We start from the raw sequence: 17,954 nt of genomic DNA, 5'->3' as shown, positions 1-17,954 counted from the left end.
GCTGTGTGTCCCTCCACTCGTTTTGCCTCACTGCAAAGTGACTGGCTGGCCACAGTGCCGCCGTGCCCCCACCCCACAAGCACTGAAAAGCGGCTGCCTGGATGGCGTTCACTGGATGCTTGTGGGAGGAGCGGGCTGGCATCGCACTACTGAACTTGCATGGCAGGGTGCTGTGTGCAGCGCTGGACACGCCAGCCGGGGTGGGGGCACAGGAAATGTGACTGTCTCCTGACTGCAGTGGTGCTCGTGCTGTGGCCTGTCGCATCACTAGTGGCCTGAGACTAGTCCTGTGCTACCCCCACGTGAGACCCAGAGCTCTGACAAACTCATCGCAGCGCAGACCACACTGTCCAGCAGGCCTGCCCTACCCAGCATGCTTTGCTTGCAGCCTACAAGTCCCATGATGCCCCTGGCATGGCCTCCACACACCCCGCCCCCCCCCCCCCCCCGAGTCCTCCCTCCCTCCCTCCCTCCTCCTTGCTCCGGTCGGCTTCGCGTCGTCCGCCAGGGGGCGCCGGGCCCAGCAAAGGGCGGTGCCTCCTTGGGCGGGGACGGGCTTGGGCCGTTGCCTTGGCGATATGCTAATCTAGTCCCGGCGCTCCTGATTGGCGGGTTGAGGCTGGACACGCGGTGGCGTCAGGGCGGGTGCGTGTGACGTAAGCCGGGGGGCGGGGTCAGTGGGAAAAGTTCGGGGCAGAGCTCGAGCTTGAGGGGGGGTTGGAGCCGCCGCGCCCGGCAGCAGGTGAGGAGGGGAGCGGGGCAGGGAACCCTCTGTGCCGAGCCCCGCTGGGGGGCGCCCTGCCAGCCGCTCCTTGTGCCGTGGGGGCCGTGCCATGCTGTCCGCAGCGCCGCCCCGCAGGAGAGAGACGGGGGGAACCCCACTAGCCAGACCCCTTCTGGAAGAGAGGGGCAGGGGGGATCCCATGAGCCAGGACCCACCCACTGGAGGAGAGGGCAGGGGAACCCTACTAGCCAGGAACCCCCCCATAGGAGAGGGGCAGGGGGACCCTACTAGCCAGACCCCTTTTGGAAGAGAGGGTCAGGGGGACCCCACGAGCCAGGACCCACCCCCTGGAGGAGAGGGATGGGGTACCCCACTAGCCAGACCTTCCGCTGGAGGAAGGGGCAGGGGGAACCCTATCAGCCAGGACCACCCCCCGGAGGAGAGGGGCGGGAGGGACCCCACTCGCCACTCCACCCGCCCGGCGGAGAAGGGCAGGAGGTGACCCCACTAGCCAGTACCCAGCCCCCCATAGGAGAGAGGTGGGGCAGACCCCCACTATCCAGGACCCCCCCCCAGAGGAGAGGGACAGGGGGGCCCCACTAGCCAGAACCACCCTGGAGGAGAGGGGCAAGCGGACCTCCCTAGTCAGACCACTTCCACAAGAGAGGGTTGGGGGGGACCCCACTAGCCAGGACCCCCCCAGAGGAGATGGTCAGGGGGGACCCCACTAGCCAGACCTCTTCCAGAAGAGGGGGTGTAGGGGGGACCCTACGAGCCAGGACCCACCCCCTGAAGAGAGGGTCAGGGGACCCCAGTAGCTGGACCTCCCCCGGAGGAGGGGGCCGGGGGGGACCCCACTTGTCAGGGATCCCCCGGGAGGAGAGGGGCAGGGGGACCCCACTAGCCAGACTTCTCCTGGAGGAGAGGGGCGGGGGACCCCATTAGTTGGACCCACCGGAGGAGGAGGGGGACACCCCACTACCCTCAGCTCCACCAGAAGGAGGGGGACCCCACTGGCTGAACTCCCCTGGAGGAGAGGGGCATGGGGATCCCACTACCCACAGCTCTCCCAGAAGGAGGGGGACCCCATTACTTGGACCCCCTGAGATGAGTGGGGCAGGGGGAGCCCACTACCCTCAGTTCCCCCAGAAAGAGGGTGACCCCACTACCTGGAAGCCTCCCTCAGAGGGGAAGGGCTTAGGGACCCCACAACCGGCCCCCAGGAAGCAGAAGTAGGGGGCCCCACTGCCTGGACCCCGCAGAGGACAGGGGCAGGTGGGACCCCTCTGCCTTCAATGACCCCCCTACCTCCAAGGAAGAGAGAAACAGGTGGGACCCCTCTGCCTGCAGTGCCCCCCCCATCTGGGAGGAGAAGAGCAAGGGGGACCCTTCTGCCTGCAATGCTCCCCAGGAGGAGAGGGGCAGAGGGGACCACTTTGCCAGCTGCAGTCCAGGTCTCTGAGGCAGGAGTGTGAAGATGGGATTGGCTCCGGTAATGGGGCACGGAAAGGCAGGTGGAAGGTCTGAAGTGAGTGGCATCTCAGGTACAGGGTTCTGGTGGGGAGGAGGGAGCAGGGAGGTTGAGTGGTGATGGGGACAATTACATGGGTTTTATCACAGCTCTGGGGCAGTGATGTGGTCTTGTGGCTTGAGTAGGAGACAGTAGGCACAGAGCTCCTAGTTTCCCCCTGGCTGGCTCAGTGACCTCGCACAAATGTCGTTTCCTCTCTGTGCCTTGTTTTTCTTCTCCTTAGCATGCGTGTGATGCTTCTTTATCTCTCCCTTGTAGTCTCATAGCACTTCACAACTCTGTATAGCGGTCACACTGCCCACCTACGACATGTTGTCCTATCTGGGGTGGGATCTAACAGAAACGTAACAACTGTGCACCAGTATTACACAGATATTTAGGACAAGGACTAATGAATCTAGCATCTGGATGCCACTGCTGGTAGGGGTGGGTGGAAAAACAGCCTTTGCTCACTTCCCAGGTAGGCTGCAAGGTTTAATTAATTGGCTAGTGTTCATGGCCATCCACTGCAGCCTAGGAAGCCCCAGCCGTGACGACTTTTCATACCACTGGAACCAGGCTTCTGAGGTCGAGAGAGTGGAACTGCCCCTGTGCAACAGCTTTTCCACTTTAAACATTCTCCCGCACGGGTTCTTTGCACAGTCTCATCACTTCTGTTTGTGTCACCGTCAGATGTGACGGACTACCTACTACTAGGATTAAGTGCCTGGAGATTCTTGGATGAAAGTCAGAGGAATGCAAAGAAGCAAGACAGCCAGACAGCTCCCTAGATTAGAGACTGGTGCCTTTCACCCCTCACCTCCTTACTCGTTTATTGACTTAGTCTTGTTACATTTTTTTTTTTTCCAATTCCTTCCTGACCAGCTTCCAACCCGTTGCTTCAACAGCTGAGCACTTTGTGTCACAGCGATTGGCTGGCTCTCGGAATCGGAGCGCTTTCCCCATCCAAGTATAAGAGCCTCTTTCCCTAACAGAATTCCTCCTGCTTGCTTGCAGCTGAAAGAGATGGCTAACCCACCTTCCCCTACCTTGCGGCTTTTTCCAGTCGGTGCTGATTGATTCCCCTGCACATCATATAAAACTGCTCATTCAATCTGAGGATCTCAAAGCACTTCAGATGGTAGAGAGTTAAGCCTTGTAATTCGAATGTAGGTGTGTTGAACTGCCTGTGTTACAGGCGGGGAAACTGAGGCACAGAGCGGTTGAAATGGTGATGTAGTGGCAGGGCAGGTTCTAGTCCCTACATCTCTTGACTCCAGTCCTGATTCTTATTGTTGGCAAAGCCTGTCTGTTGTTGTTCATTCATATGACTGTAGTTTAATTGCTGAATTGCCTGTGTTTTGTCCGGCTTACACTTAAAAGCTTAAAAGACAGCTGTAAAATATCTCCAGGAAGAGCTGCCCTCTGGTTCATGCTGGCACTTTACAACACTATAACTTGCTGCACTGGGGGGGGGGAGGGGGGAAGGGAGGTGTTTCACCCCACAGAGCCAGAATGTAAAGTGCCAGGGTAGATTTAGCCTGAGTCTGCCATGGCAGATTAAAACAACTTCGAGTGACTCTTTAACTTGAATCTTGTCTGACCAGACATGCACACAGGTGTAAACTGTCATGGGCAGAGCCCTCACAGAAAAGGCTGGCTAGACTGCCATGGAGGCTGAAGATCTCTTCTGTACCACACAGCAGGCGCAGGAGTGGCAGTAGCACAACAGAGACTTCCCCAGCCCCAGGTTCTTGTCCGTGTACATCAATGCTGACCCAGAGGGATCCTCTCATTGTGGAAATGGGTCTCTATGGTCCAAGTGTCCCTTAGTCCCTTGTTGGTAGGGAGGCCAGTGGTGGTGGATCTAGTCACCAGACACCTGTCCTTTACAGGTTTGGTCTGAGACCCATCCACTTCATTTCCCATTGCCCTCTAGGCAACAGTTGGGAAATAATGGTTTCTAGTTGTTTCCTGCCTGGATTTTGAATGGGTGACTCTGATGTAAAAGGCTCTGTGTCCTGTTTCCAGTGGCTAGAACCAGCCTCCCTCCTCTCGGGACCTGTTTTCTTACTGCTGCCTTCACTTTCTCACACCGTAACCTCACGTGCAAATGTGCTGAGAGCTGGGTGAGTTTTGTCTTCGACAGCGTGAGCCCTTCAACCTGGAAGAAGAGAGGAAGGTTTGGGGAGGATCTGGGATGTTCTTTGAGTTTCCTTTCATGTTAGTGCAAGTATTACCTTGCAACAGGTGGTGATGGGAGCATGTCTTGGCATTTGGCTGAGAGCAGAGCAAGGTGAACTACGACTTAATATTGGCTTTCAAACCTGTGTCAGTTTCTCTTAGCAGTTCGGGCTCTGATGGTGTCATAAGGGGGGTATGTGGTCAGAGTGTGGCTTGCATTCTGATTGGCCATCTGCACTGGGTCTCTTGTAGAACTTTGTGTTACCGGGAGTGGGAAGAGTTATACTGGTAATGGAGATGAAGGAAGTGTGAGCTGGGTATTTGTTGCTACCCAGAAATAATAAAAAGTTGGACTTGCAGTATAATTATTTTCCCTTTGAGGAGGAAGTTGTGGGGGGAGAATATTGTGCAGTTCTAAAGTTCTGTTTACAGAGGCGGTTTATATGACTTAGTTTTAGAATAGCTGCTAGACCAGAGAATTGGGACTCTGCCACTGACTTGCTCAGAAACCGAGGGGAAAAGTACAGAACCACAAAAATATGGATCTGGCAGGGACCTCGAGGTCACCTTGCAAAATGAAGTGGTTGACAGTGCAGATGTACATTTCACCCCTCTGTGCCTCAGTTTTCCCACCTGGAAAATGGGGATAATACTTAGAGGGGGACTTTGAGTCTTAATTATTATGTGAGAAATATACTGAGAGCCTTGCATAAACATTTTCTACTCAAATGTTAAGTACTGTAAATAGTTCAGTAGTGTATGCTCTACTGCCTTGTGCCAGATGGGGTCTGAACTGCCCATTTCATGCCCTGTGCTGCTGATGGTGATTATCCTTTAGTTCAAGGCCTAGGGGTCTGTGCTTTCAGGAGACCTGAGGATTGCCCCTGCTGCTGTTAAGCAGTTCTATGTGATCGTAATATGCAGTACAGTGATAGCCATGGAGTTGTAGATGGCTATGGGTTTGTTCCAGTATTATGTAGCATTCAGAAGTCTCTCAGACCTGACCAAGCAGTTGCTAGCTTTCCTCTTTAAGCCAATCCACTCTTCATAACTAAATAGGTTTATTTGCAGCTAGCTTATGGTTCTTCCAGTGCTCAGATATATTACTATGGAATGGGGGCTTTCATTTTCACAGAGGAGCAACTCAGCTGTATAGTACTGGTTGGAAATACAGGTTCAGGCCCCATCCATGTTTTTCCTCTTTATTTAATCTCGGAGCTGGTTGTGAACCCAGGTCATTCTGCGTAATGGTGCGTTTAAAAATACACACTTTTCTTTAGGTCCCGGAGTTCTGAATTGTTCGTGGTTTTCTCCAGAACTTTCTGGTAACTTGTTACTCCACTATGCTTGGAGTTGTTTCTAGTGTCATGATGCTGTTTTCATACTCTTCAGAGAAGCCCATAGGAATGATTTCTCTCTGTTGAATCTGCAAGTTTCAGCAACCTGATTGCTTCAAATAGTCACTAAATGTGTAAATAGGATAGTCACCTGAGAAGTAAGAGGAAGTATAGTTCAAAGCATGTAGCTTCTCACATCCAGTAATGACAGGGCACCCCCCTCCCGCAGCACCTAGGCAAAGGAAACCCTATCTTCCGTGCTTAACATTTCTGAAAAACATCAGGGTCTTTAATACCAGCGCTGTATGATGTCATTAGGGTCCAGTGTATTCAGCTTCCTATGACGTAAGTCAGGGAGGAAGCTCTGAGTATCTTCCAACATCATACCTGATCGCGGACCAATGACCTATTGATATTTCAGCTTTGAGATCTATAACCTCTGCTGATGGCAGCTGTACTACAAGCAATAAAAACTGTGAGTCTTTAATACACATCTACAATTGCTGAACAATTCTGCCCTTCTCAGGCTTTTGTCTTCCACAGCACCAAGGGTAGGGTGTGCAGTAGGAGTGCATATATACTTCAGAGTTGTAGTTGGATCTGCTCCCTTTCTTCCTGCGGTACAGAAAGAGCTGGACTTCATGCACATCCATGGGAATTTGTGTTTGTGTTCTCTTGCAGGTTTCTTCAATTTGCACCTCTTAGTTCTGATAGGGTAACTATAGGGTAGCTTTCACCAGGAGGCAAATGGGGACAGCTGCTCCAAAGAGGTAATTCTCCCCTTTGTGTGCATGTGTGAATGATGTTTTGGGTTTTTTTTTTAAGATTTGGTCCATGCCTTTTGGAGGTCTTATTACTGTCTGCAGAATTTAAGCTTTCCCTCTTTATGTCAGTTCCTACCCTCATTGTCACGTAAGTTCTTGACTGTGACCTTTATGGGACTGAATAGGCAGCTAGATGTGCTTTGAATGACCCAGCCCATCACCAGTCATCTCTGAAGTACAGCAAAGACAGGCTAAAAACCATCGTTAGCTGTTTCTGAGGCTGGAAATTGAAGCAAGACAAATTCAAACTAGAAATAAGGCGTATATTTGAAACACCAAAATTAACCATTGGAACAATTTACCTAGGGTTGTGGTAAGCTGTCCGTTGTTTGCCATTTTCAAGTCAAGACTGGATGCTTTTCTAAAAGACACACTCTAGTTAAGAGCAATTATTTGGATCTCTGGCCTGTATTCTACAGAAGGGTAGACTAGTTAATCCCAATTCTGTCTTTAGGACCTATAAATTTGACTGCATTTAAACTGAAACATTAGCTGTTCTGAGATGGTGGGTGGGGCTTGGAGTAGGAGAAAGAGCTAAGTGTAAACTGCTATGACAATTTCTTCCACCTCTCAGACTACTGCATGTACATTGTCTATTCCTGTGCAACTCTCTTTTTACGTGGGGCAAAAACAACTGAGTTACTGCAGAGATAAAAGGGGGTTTGTTAGGACCTTGTGGGGCATGTGCTCTGAGAACTGTTTCTTGTGTTCTCCCCCTAGGTTTCTGAGTTGGCACAGTACAGTACAATCACATGGCAAGCAAAACATTGTGTGGGCTTGATTCCTTTCTACAAGTCACTTAGCTGAACACGCTGCAGTTGGCTAGTTTCAAAGTGAAATGAAACATGAGCTTTCTGCAAGCGTTTGTATCTCTTCTTCTGTTTTACTTCTTAAGCATTCAAGGCACAGCCTCTAAACATGTGTACAGAGTATGCAAAGGATTTTGTACTGATCCTGTATGACACTTTGTAGATCAGAAAGCCATCGTTATGCAACATAGCTTACTGGTGTTCACTGGTGTCTTTTTCCTAGGACGCTGCTTGGAGTTTATTGACAAAACTGTGTGTTTACACAGTACATCTGTTATGCTGTTGGAAATGTATATTCTGTGACTTTTAAATTATGAATTGGAAGTCTGCAAATGTTCTTGGAGACCAGTTGACTAGCAGTAAAGGAGACAAGTGGAGGCATTTACTCAATAGATCTGACTGCATCTCTTTGAAATTCTCTAACTTGGGAAGGAGGAAGTTGACACTCAGGTTTGAGGGATCATTTCATTGCCAGTGCAACTCTGCAGGCAGAGCTGGGAGGGGCATGATTTGGCTTGAATTATCTCCCCAAGTCACAGCAGAAACTAACTCGCTGAAGTTCACGCCACAGGTTCCAGAGATCTTGGAGAGAGAGAGAATCAGTTTGTTATAAGGCACTTAGCAGTGTGCTGTTCTACAAATAATATTTTTTAAACGTTTAATTTGACCTTCTTTCAAGAAGCTCTTTAAAATCCTGGAAGTCATGGAAGAGCAGTCTTGACTTCTAGACTTAAGGGTTAGCAGAGAAGTCTAAGAGCTGATCTTTCAAAGAGCCCTAAAATGCACTGGTAGAATATTTTGAAATTTCCTCTGCCACATCAGGTTTCCAGGTAGAGTAAGTGGTGCGGATTTGAGACCTTTTGACCAAGGGACCATCAAGTACCCTCCGTCAATGACTTGATCATAATGAGGGTCTATGCAGCACTGCTGAGAGCAAGAAACCAATCCCAAGGCAGAGACAAGAGGCTGGAAGAGCATGTCCATTGCAGGACTGCTTTTCAAAAGCTCCGTAAAACTTACAGGTATATGCAGAGTGGCTGGAAATTTGGTATGCTGCTTGAGAGCTAAGAGTACAGTTTGTGGGTGAATTTGAGGTTGTTTGGTCTTGCTTGTTCCTGAGCTACAGTATCTCCCCAGCCCCCTCCAAATCTTCTTCCACTTTTTGAAATGTTCCAGAACTTGGAGTCAGAAGCAACATTTTGTCAGTGAGCTCCTGAACCCCATGTTGTACCAGTAATGGGTGTCTGGAAATGCATTGCCGGTGCCACTGTAAGGGAAAGGACAAAAGCTTTGCTGTGAATCACAACAGTTCTCTCATCAGTGGTTCCCAACCTTGTACTAACAGTTCCATGGCACTCCTTTTTTCAGCTGAATCGATTGCTTGTAAATGTCACGTTTACTTACATGTACTAGGGTTATAGCCTTACTAGAAAGGTTTACAACATGATAGTGCGTACAACAAGCTACTTTACTTCCTACTTTTGTTTAAGCCTCGTGCTCCCAAGTGGAGCATAGGTCATCTACAAGTGTCTTCCACTTCACTCTCTCTTGGGACAGAACTTCTAGCTGACTCCAGGAGTACCCCCATCAGTAAGGGCACACAACAAGCTAAAGGAAGCATCAAACGCATTAATGTTTCAGATCTGCCACAGAATACACAGCCTTAGACAGTGAGCACAGACACACTTGTAAAATCTGCTCAAGGCCATGGTAAGAATAACCACTGAAAGCGGGCTCCCCTCCCTGCCAGCCCAGGGTGTGACATTTAAACTGCATCCCAGCTCCAACAGTGCCACCCCCTTGCCACCGCAGGGAGTGGGGGTGGGCTCCTTACCGACTCATTCAGGCTGTGAAGTAGCTTTTCTGCTGTCTCCTGACACGGACAGGGACTTGCAAGGTTGGCATTTCCCCTCATGGTGACTCTACAAAGAGCCACAGGACGGGGAAATTGACAAAACTTTAGGGCACACTTGGGCAGTTCTCCGTGCACACCAGTGTGCCACAGTACACTGGTTGAAAACACTGTTCTAGATGCTGTGCTATGCCCAAGCATTATGTTTCTGAGGCACCTGGATAGTGATAAGTGTGTGGGGTGTGTCTGTTACCTGGAAAGTACCACCTGAATTCTGCACGTTCTGCTGTGACAATGTTTGCGTTTTGAGATTGGCTTCTCATGTTCTTAAGGAGACCAGAGCAGTGCTGCACCCCTGTTCCGAACCCCTGTTATCAAAGCTTTTCTAGGTATGATGGGGCTGCCAGGTGCGGTCTGGAGTCTCTCTCCTCTTGTCGCTTGTGTGCCTTTGGCTCATGTTGTGAGAGCGTGAAGCTCTGGTTAGATGTCAAAACAGTTGGCATTCACTGGTATCTTTGTTGGCACTTGCATCTCTGAGTGAGGTTACTGCGGATGATGATTTGAGAGAAGATCTGGGAGTCAGGGCTGACGAGTTGTACTCTGAGCCACTGGGATGTTGTATGAGGTATTCATGTTTTACCGAGCACACTGTACTTGGGGATGGTGTCATAGAATGTTACGTGACTCTTCTGATTGTCAGAGCTGCTGTTTTGCAGGAAACAGGATAACAGAAGAGCTAAACCTTTCGTCAAGCAAAACAGCCATCCCTGATAAAACCAGGAGAAAATCCCCCCCGCCCACCCGGCCGTATGAGAGAGAAACAGCAGAAAACTGTCTTAGCTTCAAGCTCCTGAAGCGGGATTTTCCATTCATGTATATAACGAAGTAGTTAAAACTCCCCGCAGGAAGTCTGGTAATTGACTGCGTACGTATCCATATGGCAAACATTGATGTGCTTTTTCTCTCTTGTGGTGTCAGTGGAGACTCAGTGAACACTGTGGTTTTGTTCTAACAATATCAGTCTGTAATTCCTAAATTGTCTTTCTTTGGGCGCAGGCATAATCAGGGTCAACAGTGCCCTAAGAATGGGATTTAACTCCTGCTGCAGATGTTATTTTGATAGGGTCTATAAAATCAGCAATCTCCTATGAAATTAGTGTAATCTCAAAATGAACAGTCTGAAAGATTTTTCTGATGTGCTCACTCGTTCATAGGACCTAACATATGGGACTGTTAATTAGCTCTTGTAGCTGAGGCAGGGAGAGAGGGGCACAGATGGAGGAAGGGTAAAGGACTAGACTTATCTTACAGGACTTTGTTAGGCCATGCATCAGTGGTGACTGTTAGAGTGCATGTCCTTAGGACTTGGTGGTGAGTGGATAAGATTGCCTGGTTTGCTTGTGTAACTGATGGAACTACTTCAGCAAGGTCAAAATATACGTAGTTTTAAGAGCTCTTAAATTGCTAACCAGTGTTCTCTGTAAATTGAGTGCTTGGGCAGTTGCCCAGGAGAGATTCAGAGGCCACCCAGCTGATCAGCAGAGCCCCCGCAGACAACAGCATGTGTTTCTACTGGTGGTGCACATCCACAGGTACTTTGGTGCATGTTACAAACTTTATTCCACCCATGGATGGAAAACAAATAGAGAGAACGTTGATGGTAATTGTCCTGGGCTTGTGAACTAGTTTTTGTTGGGCTGTTATGGAGCCTGGTCCTCTGCCTCTCTAAAGTCATGGGGAAATGCAGGCCCTCAGGATCCAGCATGTTTTCACAAAACAGGTGTGTTTAAAGCAGAAGAATGGGAATCAGGACGACTCCTATGTTCTGTTCCAGCTGTACACTTTGACCCAGTTTCTTGTCTGCAGCTTGTTTGCCTTCATCTGAAAAATTGGGTTAATGTGGAGTTTGTGAGCAGGAGTGGCTGTTTCACTCATCCCTTCCCAGCTTTACCATTCAGCCACCTTGCTGAGCTTGTTACGTGCTCTGAATCCCATTTGGCTCAGGAAGTGTTGTGGCTTCGCTTACTGACGCCTCTGTCTTGTTCTATAATTACTGATCGTGAAACCAGATCCTTCCACATTCAGCTCTGTGACAATTTGTAAGCAAGCAAGGGCATTGCAGTCCCACATGCGGGACCTACAGAAACTTCAGAAAGTTTGTTTGGTTCCAAGTGCCAGTTTTGTTGTGCTCCTGGGCGCCTCTCAGCACCCCTCCTTTCTTTCTCTTCTCCCCAGTATTTTTGGCAGAGGCAGGCATAATGAGCCCCAAAAGCCTCATTGTTGCCCTCTCAAAGAGGAGGAACTTGGATTGAAACTCCATCTTACGGTATGGAAGCTAACACTTATAAAGCAATTTGAAGATGTGAAGCGCCCCATAAATGTGGAAGATCATTATAATTGGGGCTGGAAATTTATACGGGTGCGTGAGTGAGAGAAGAGGGGGCCTTCTGTGGTTTCACACAGGGCTGGGAACCAGGAACCCACAAATTCTACTCCCGTTGCTAACACTAACACCTTCTGTAGCCACCACAGGCAAATCTCTAAGGCTTCTGCATCCTGATTCCCCCCACCAGGCAGGCTTGTTACTATTTGCCGAAGTGCTATTTATAAAGTTGTGACTGTTATTCTGGAGGGTGTTATATAACTGCTGTCACTTAGAGCTCTGCGGGTTGCCAGCCCTGTGACAGCGAGCTCAGACCCATATTGCCTCAGGAGTCAAACTCCAGTGGGGAAAGCGTGTTGCTTTTGGGCTCATTGACTGAAACGGTTGGTCGTGCTCAGGGTGGACGGTACTTCGGTCTGTGAATCGATGCCGTGCAGAAATTCTGTCTCGCTGAACACCACACCGTGTGCTGCCTGCTAGCACTGTAGGAAGCCGAGTAAGGAAGAACCTTTGGCGACAAAGCAGTCGGCTGGATCACTTGTCTGCCTGTACAGTAAATCCTCGATTTACCAGACTAATGCGGGGAGGGGTGTCAGTTATTCCCGAAAGTCCATTAAATGAGGGCTTACTGCCCCCCGATTCCCCCCAAAAAACAAACTGCCAGAGCCTGCTGCACAGCTGGAGTTGCCTGACCAAGGCTGGAGGCGCCTCACTGCGCGTGGCAGGCAGGTCTTCGTGGACCCCAGTGCACTTTGGGAACAAGACAACCCTGTTTTTCCTGAAGTCTGCTGAATGGTGGTCCGTAAAATCAAGGGTTTACTGTACATTCCAGCACCTGCAGCTAGATGGGAGCTGCCTGACCATGCCAGGGAATTACTAGGCGACTGTTCCATTATCACAGTTAATTTAGGATCTTCTACAACACTGATGTGTCTCTTTATTCTCAGATGCTGTTCAGGTCTCTGGTGCTTCGAGTCCGGTGTTTCTTAAGCTCTGTTGCATGGAACGTGGGTGTTCTGTGAACAATTTGCTGGAGTGCCACAGGTGTTTGGGAAAATACACTCATGGTCTATATTTTCTGTTGTTAAAACTAGATACAGTCTAACTTCATCATTGCTTGGATACCTAACTAAATTGCTTCAGTTTGGTTTTGCTGTGTTATGTTGCTGTTTGTTTTTTGGTTTTACAACAGATTTTTTTTTTAAAGAAAATATTCAGAGGTGTTCCACATAAATAATATTATTGTTTGGTGTTCCATGGTCTCCAACAGTTTAAGAAACACAAGTGCCTCTTCTTGGCAGTGTCTCTGCTATTCTGCGTCTTCTGTCTCTGTTCCAGTGAGTCAAATCCGCCCTGAATATCCCTCCCGTCCTTTTCACACCAGCAGCTGCGTGTGGCTGCACCGATCATTGCAGGCAGTGTTGTCGGGCACAGATATAATAAACAGTAACGCTACCATTGAAGGGTCTAACTGGTAACTGTGTTCCAAGAAGCACTGTACTGTATTTACAAAGAGAGAGGAGATTGTGTTGCTGGCGTTGCCATCTGGTGGGTCGGGACAGGGTGCGAGGACACGTGGAAATGCTGGATTCTTCATTCCTTTCTTTCATGGTACTGCTCTTGGGAACAGGTGTGTTATGAAGCTCAGCTTATTATTGGAGCTGTCTTGGTCTGGAGCAGGGGTTGGCAACCGCAATAGCAAGGAGAGCCTTTTTTTTTTTTTTCAAATTTGGTTTAAAAAAAAAATCCAATAATCTAAGAGCCGTAATGCATGTGAATACAAGACGTTCCTTAATAAGTAACCTCAAACCATACTTTTTGTCCCCCCTATTTTAAGAGCTGCGCACACAATGATTTGTAATGCGGTTCATGTTTACTGCAGGACATTCATTTATTGACAGTAATCAGGAGGGTGGTTTGTTTTTTAAACACTTTGTAGTTATAGCATTGGGGGCCACAATGAAGTCCTTAAAAAGCTGCATGGGGCTCCAGAGCCACAGTTTGCAGACTCCTGAGTTGGAAGGGGTTTAGAGATGGACAAGGGTCAACATTGTATAAACTTCCCTAGTAGCTGCCATCTCAAAGTTGGCAGCACTTTACGCTCGTGGGGTTCGTTTATCCTGATTTCATAACGACAATGGGGATGTCTAGCCTTGGCTGCACCAAGGGAGTGCTTGGACTGCCAAAGCTGTTTTTTTTAACTAAAAAGCAAAGAAGTAACTTTTGGCAGGCATTGTAATGTGTTCTTTGTGTCTGAGATCACGAGTCCCAGAAGTCTTGTTCTCTTCTGTCCGCTTCTGCCAGCCAAGGGAACTCATTCAAAGAGCGCTCTTTCAGGAACCTGGCCGCTAGCTTCTCCTCAGTCCAGAAGGCAAATGTGGCGTTGAGGGCCATGTCAGTTCCACTATGAAAGAGAACATCCAGCATCTTTTGCAACTTTGATTTTTGGTTTCAAAGGCGACTTTCAGGAAGTGGGTGAGGTTAAATAAAGCAAAACACGCATCAGACCTGTGACTCATTCTGGGAGTGAGTGGGGAACGCACTTGCGCCCCATCATCACATGTGTCTGAATAATTGGCTGTAACCTGATACTGGCTGTGTAGGCAGCTTCCTGCTTCTTCCCGTCTGGGCTGGGGTTTCACAACAACTGGCTATAAACGGATAGTAAAGCTGCACTGGGGAGAAAGTCAAAGAACTCGAGTGCACCCGTTGAAGTCGGTGAGAATTGGCGGGGCTCGTGCGAATCAGGCTGTTAACCTTTCTGCACCCAACTCTGCTCCTCTATCAAACGGAGATCTTGCTGACCTACTTCTCAGAGGTCTAGTGAAACTCAGTTCCGTAATGTTTGTCAATGGCTTTGAGAGTCCCTGAAGAAAAAACACACTATGGATGTAAGGAATTACAGGCTGTGCAGATAGTCACCGACTTAACAAAAGGGTTAAGTTCTGAACACCTGGTCGTAAGTCAGAAATACCCTCATACGGGTAGCTATCAACTGCCCACTACCAGTAGTGTTTGTAATATTAATTCACTAGTACACCAAACGTAACAACGTACCTACAAAACAACAATCGACAACAACAAAAAAGAAACAGGGAGGGCAGAAACACACAAAGAAAAACAACACAACTGCAGTGACAGCAAACTGACCAACGTGACAAATTGGCCAACATGAAATACAAAACACAATGCAGTCCAGTAGCACAAATAACGTGGTGTAAATATTGTAAATACCATCATGTAAATGTTGGTACTGTACATGACCTTTACCTTTATTCCCAATATTGTCATACAAGCTTGGATTGATAGGTATGCAGGTGAATGAATTGAATTACTTGGATGAGGAATTGGAGTAGGTGGCTGACGGCGCTACAGGTATGTCATCAACAACAGATTGATCTTCTACTTCAGCCGTTCCTTGGCATGTAGAGGCCATTGGTTCAGTGGGGGAGGCAGCAGTGTTGGGGGCTTTCTTCAACCAAAAAAAAATCCATTTTGGATAAGACAGTTTGTTTTCTCTTCTCATTATAAATTCCTTTATCGCAAGCCAGAGCGTCCTGAATTAAGTGATCTACTTTTGAGAATCTTGCAACGTTTGGGTCCATTTTTTTTCCAAACGTGTGTGTTCCTTCCTTTATTTTGCTGAAGGCTGCAGCCATTTCGTTCATCACAAATTATTTGGGGGCTGCTGCTGCTGCTTCTTGAGCTTTTTGTTTCTCTTCCTCTACTACCCTCTCTGCCTCCAGCTCCATTAAATCTTCATTGCTCACCTCCTCCCCAACAGCCTCAACCAGTTGGTGTGTGTCTTCATTATCCACTTCCAGATTCACTTCTTTCACCAGCAGTACAATTTTATTGGAAATTTCTTCTAGCGCCTTTTCTTTTCCAAGCATTTGAAACGGCTGACACATCTTTTTAGGATTTTCTTCCATATGCCATTCATACATTGCTGAGTGACTTCCTTCCACCCAGCAGCAAGGTTTCCTACCCCATGCAGAATGTTGTAGTCCTTCCAAAAGTCACATCATGTTTTGGCATATTCCCATTGTGTGGCAGCTATTGCTTTACAAATGTGTTGCGAAAATAATATGCTATGAAGGCTGCTATGGCCCCCTGGTCCGTGGGTTGGAGAATGGATGTGGTGTTGGGAGGCAGAAACACCACTTTGACGTTGGGTTGTTAGTCATTTAGGTGTTGAGGGTGACCTGGAGCATTATCCAAAATAGGCAAAATTTTGAAAGGAATTCCCTTCTCCAGAAAATATGCTTTTGACTTCAGGGATGAAACAGTTCATGAACCAGTCTTCAAAACGTGCAAGCGTCATCCAAGCTTTCTTATTAGCGCAATAATGGACTGGTCATGTAGCCTTGCTGATAGTCTTGAAGGCTCTCGGGTTTTCAGAGTGATAAATCAAGAAGGGCTTCGATTTATGCCCCAAAACATTCCCTCCTAACAAGACTGTTAGACGGTCTTTTAAAAACCTTAAAACCATGCATAGTTTTTGCCTCCTTATGTATGTAGGATCAGGCGTTTTCTTCCAAAAGAGACCTGTCTCGTCAACATGAAAGTTCTCTTCTGGCACATAGTATTCCTCTTTTATTACCTTATCCAATTCTTCTGTGAAGGTTCTGCTGCTTTCGAATCAGCACTGGCTGCCTCCCCACTTACTTTCACATTGTGAAAGTTTGTGTGATTCTGGAAATGGTGGAACCATCTGTGACTGGCACTGAAAGTTTGGTCGTAGTTATATCCTTCCTTTTTCTTTAAGTCTTCAAAAAGACTACGAGCCTTAGCCTGTATCGCCTTGAGGCTTCACGGCACGTGTTCTTGAACTTTGTCTTCCATCTAGAGTTTTTCTGTATCATGGATGAGACCTGTTCTTTTCCTTTGTTACAATTGTTGATTTCATAGGCACAGACCCTTGCACTGCTGCACTAATGTGATCACTATCCTTTATAATGGTGCTTATGGTAGATTTCAGTAGGCCAAAATTACACGCCATGAATGACACTGTTTGACCCCCTTAGTACTGCTTCACTGTTGCTATTTTCTATTCTAAATCAATAGCTTTTCTATTTCTTTTCTCACCACCCTTATCACAGGCAACTTTTCCTGTTACTCGCCAGGATGGTCACAAGCAAACACAGAAAATACTGCAAGGGCGAAGTATGAGGGAATGAAATGTCAGCACGCTGCCCAACTGTAGACATGCAAACGCAATGTGCTACTGAGAACCGAAACAAAACTAAGGGATGGAGGGGGGGACAGCATGTCGGCTGCCACCGTGACTGAGCTGTAGTTCTCATACCACGCTGCCGGCTCTGTTTGAAAAATTAAACGTACGTGGTTGTCAACTCCGATATTACACAGTACAGTAATATGTGTTAATGGGAGGTTGGTTGTAAATACAAATGGTCGTAAGTCGATGTGTTCATAAGTCGGGGGCGGCCTGTATTTGCACAAGGGAGGGACCTTTGGAGTTGTTTTATAGCTCTTAGGTAGGGTTCTCCTTGTATGTTATGCTGCTATTAACAAGGTAGAGCTGTAAGCTGTTTACAGTGTTTGTGCTTGCTGTACAACAAAGCTCATTGCAGAGTTTTCAGACTCTTGTCCTGTCTAATCTGTTCTTCTAAATACTTGTGATTTTTTTATGAGCAAGACGAAGCATCTTCAACTGGTGCTTCCACTTGAAAATGCCAGAAGCTTTTAGTGACTGAAACTTGATGTGCCAAATAAGCTTCATCTCTAGAGAAGGCATTATGGTGGAAATGCTGATGGAAATTAAAGTTCCAGTACCTCTCTCACTGGTGCCCTCTGTTGTCATGTGTAACCTGCAGGGCAGTAACTTCCAAATGGGTGCAAGGAGTGTGAGAGGCCAGATTCTGCTGATAGTTTGTTGGCTAACAAAGGCGATGTTCTGAACATACAGCATTTTTGTTTGTCCGTTCTCTTCTTTGGCACCTTAGTTACCTTTCCTGCATCACCCAGTTAGCTTCAGGAAGTTTATTTGGCTTCTGCAAATCTGTGTGCAGTGAGGCAGAAGGTGTTGGCATGATGATGTAAAGGCACCTTAGTCAAGGGACTTCAAGTCAACCTCTTTTAATTCCCCCGCACGTGGCTGTGGGTTCAGTACGTGCCAGGTGCTACAGAAACAACCATCTAAAAGATGTTTCAGAAAAAAATACATGACACGCTGCTGCACATGATGTTGTCCTGTGCCTTGGAGGCCCGGGCCTGGACCAAGCCCCATTGTGTGCAACAGAGGTGGCCTCTGCCCCCAAAGAGTTTGGACTCTACATGCACATGAGTTCCTTATGACCAGTGTTCTTTC

At 47.9% G+C, this 17,954-nt stretch overlaps 1 protein-coding gene across 4 annotated transcripts in view; it reads left to right on the top strand.

Moving 5' to 3' along the window:
• Positions 1-694: 694 nt before the first annotated feature.
• PPARD (peroxisome proliferator activated receptor delta) overlaps positions 695-17,954 on the top strand; it is a 39,311-nt gene continuing 22,051 nt past the window's right edge. The window contains exons 1-2 of one of the 4 annotated variants that reach the window (XM_074977326.1): positions 726-742; positions 2,075-2,252. The gene's annotated coding sequence lies outside the window, so the exon portion shown is untranslated. Of the gene's footprint in view, positions 743-1,650; positions 2,253-17,954 lie in introns of those variants that run through there. The other 3 variants (XM_074977327.1, XM_074977328.1, XM_074977325.1) reach the window with 3 other exon arrangements.

Source organism: Carettochelys insculpta, chromosome 26 (assembly GCF_033958435.1).
Source record: "Carettochelys insculpta isolate YL-2023 chromosome 26, ASM3395843v1, whole genome shotgun sequence".
Classification (NCBI taxonomy): domain Eukaryota; kingdom Metazoa; phylum Chordata; order Testudines; family Carettochelyidae; genus Carettochelys; species Carettochelys insculpta.
Note: the sequence above shows the minus strand (reverse complement) of the source record. Positions and strands in the feature narration are given on the sequence as shown.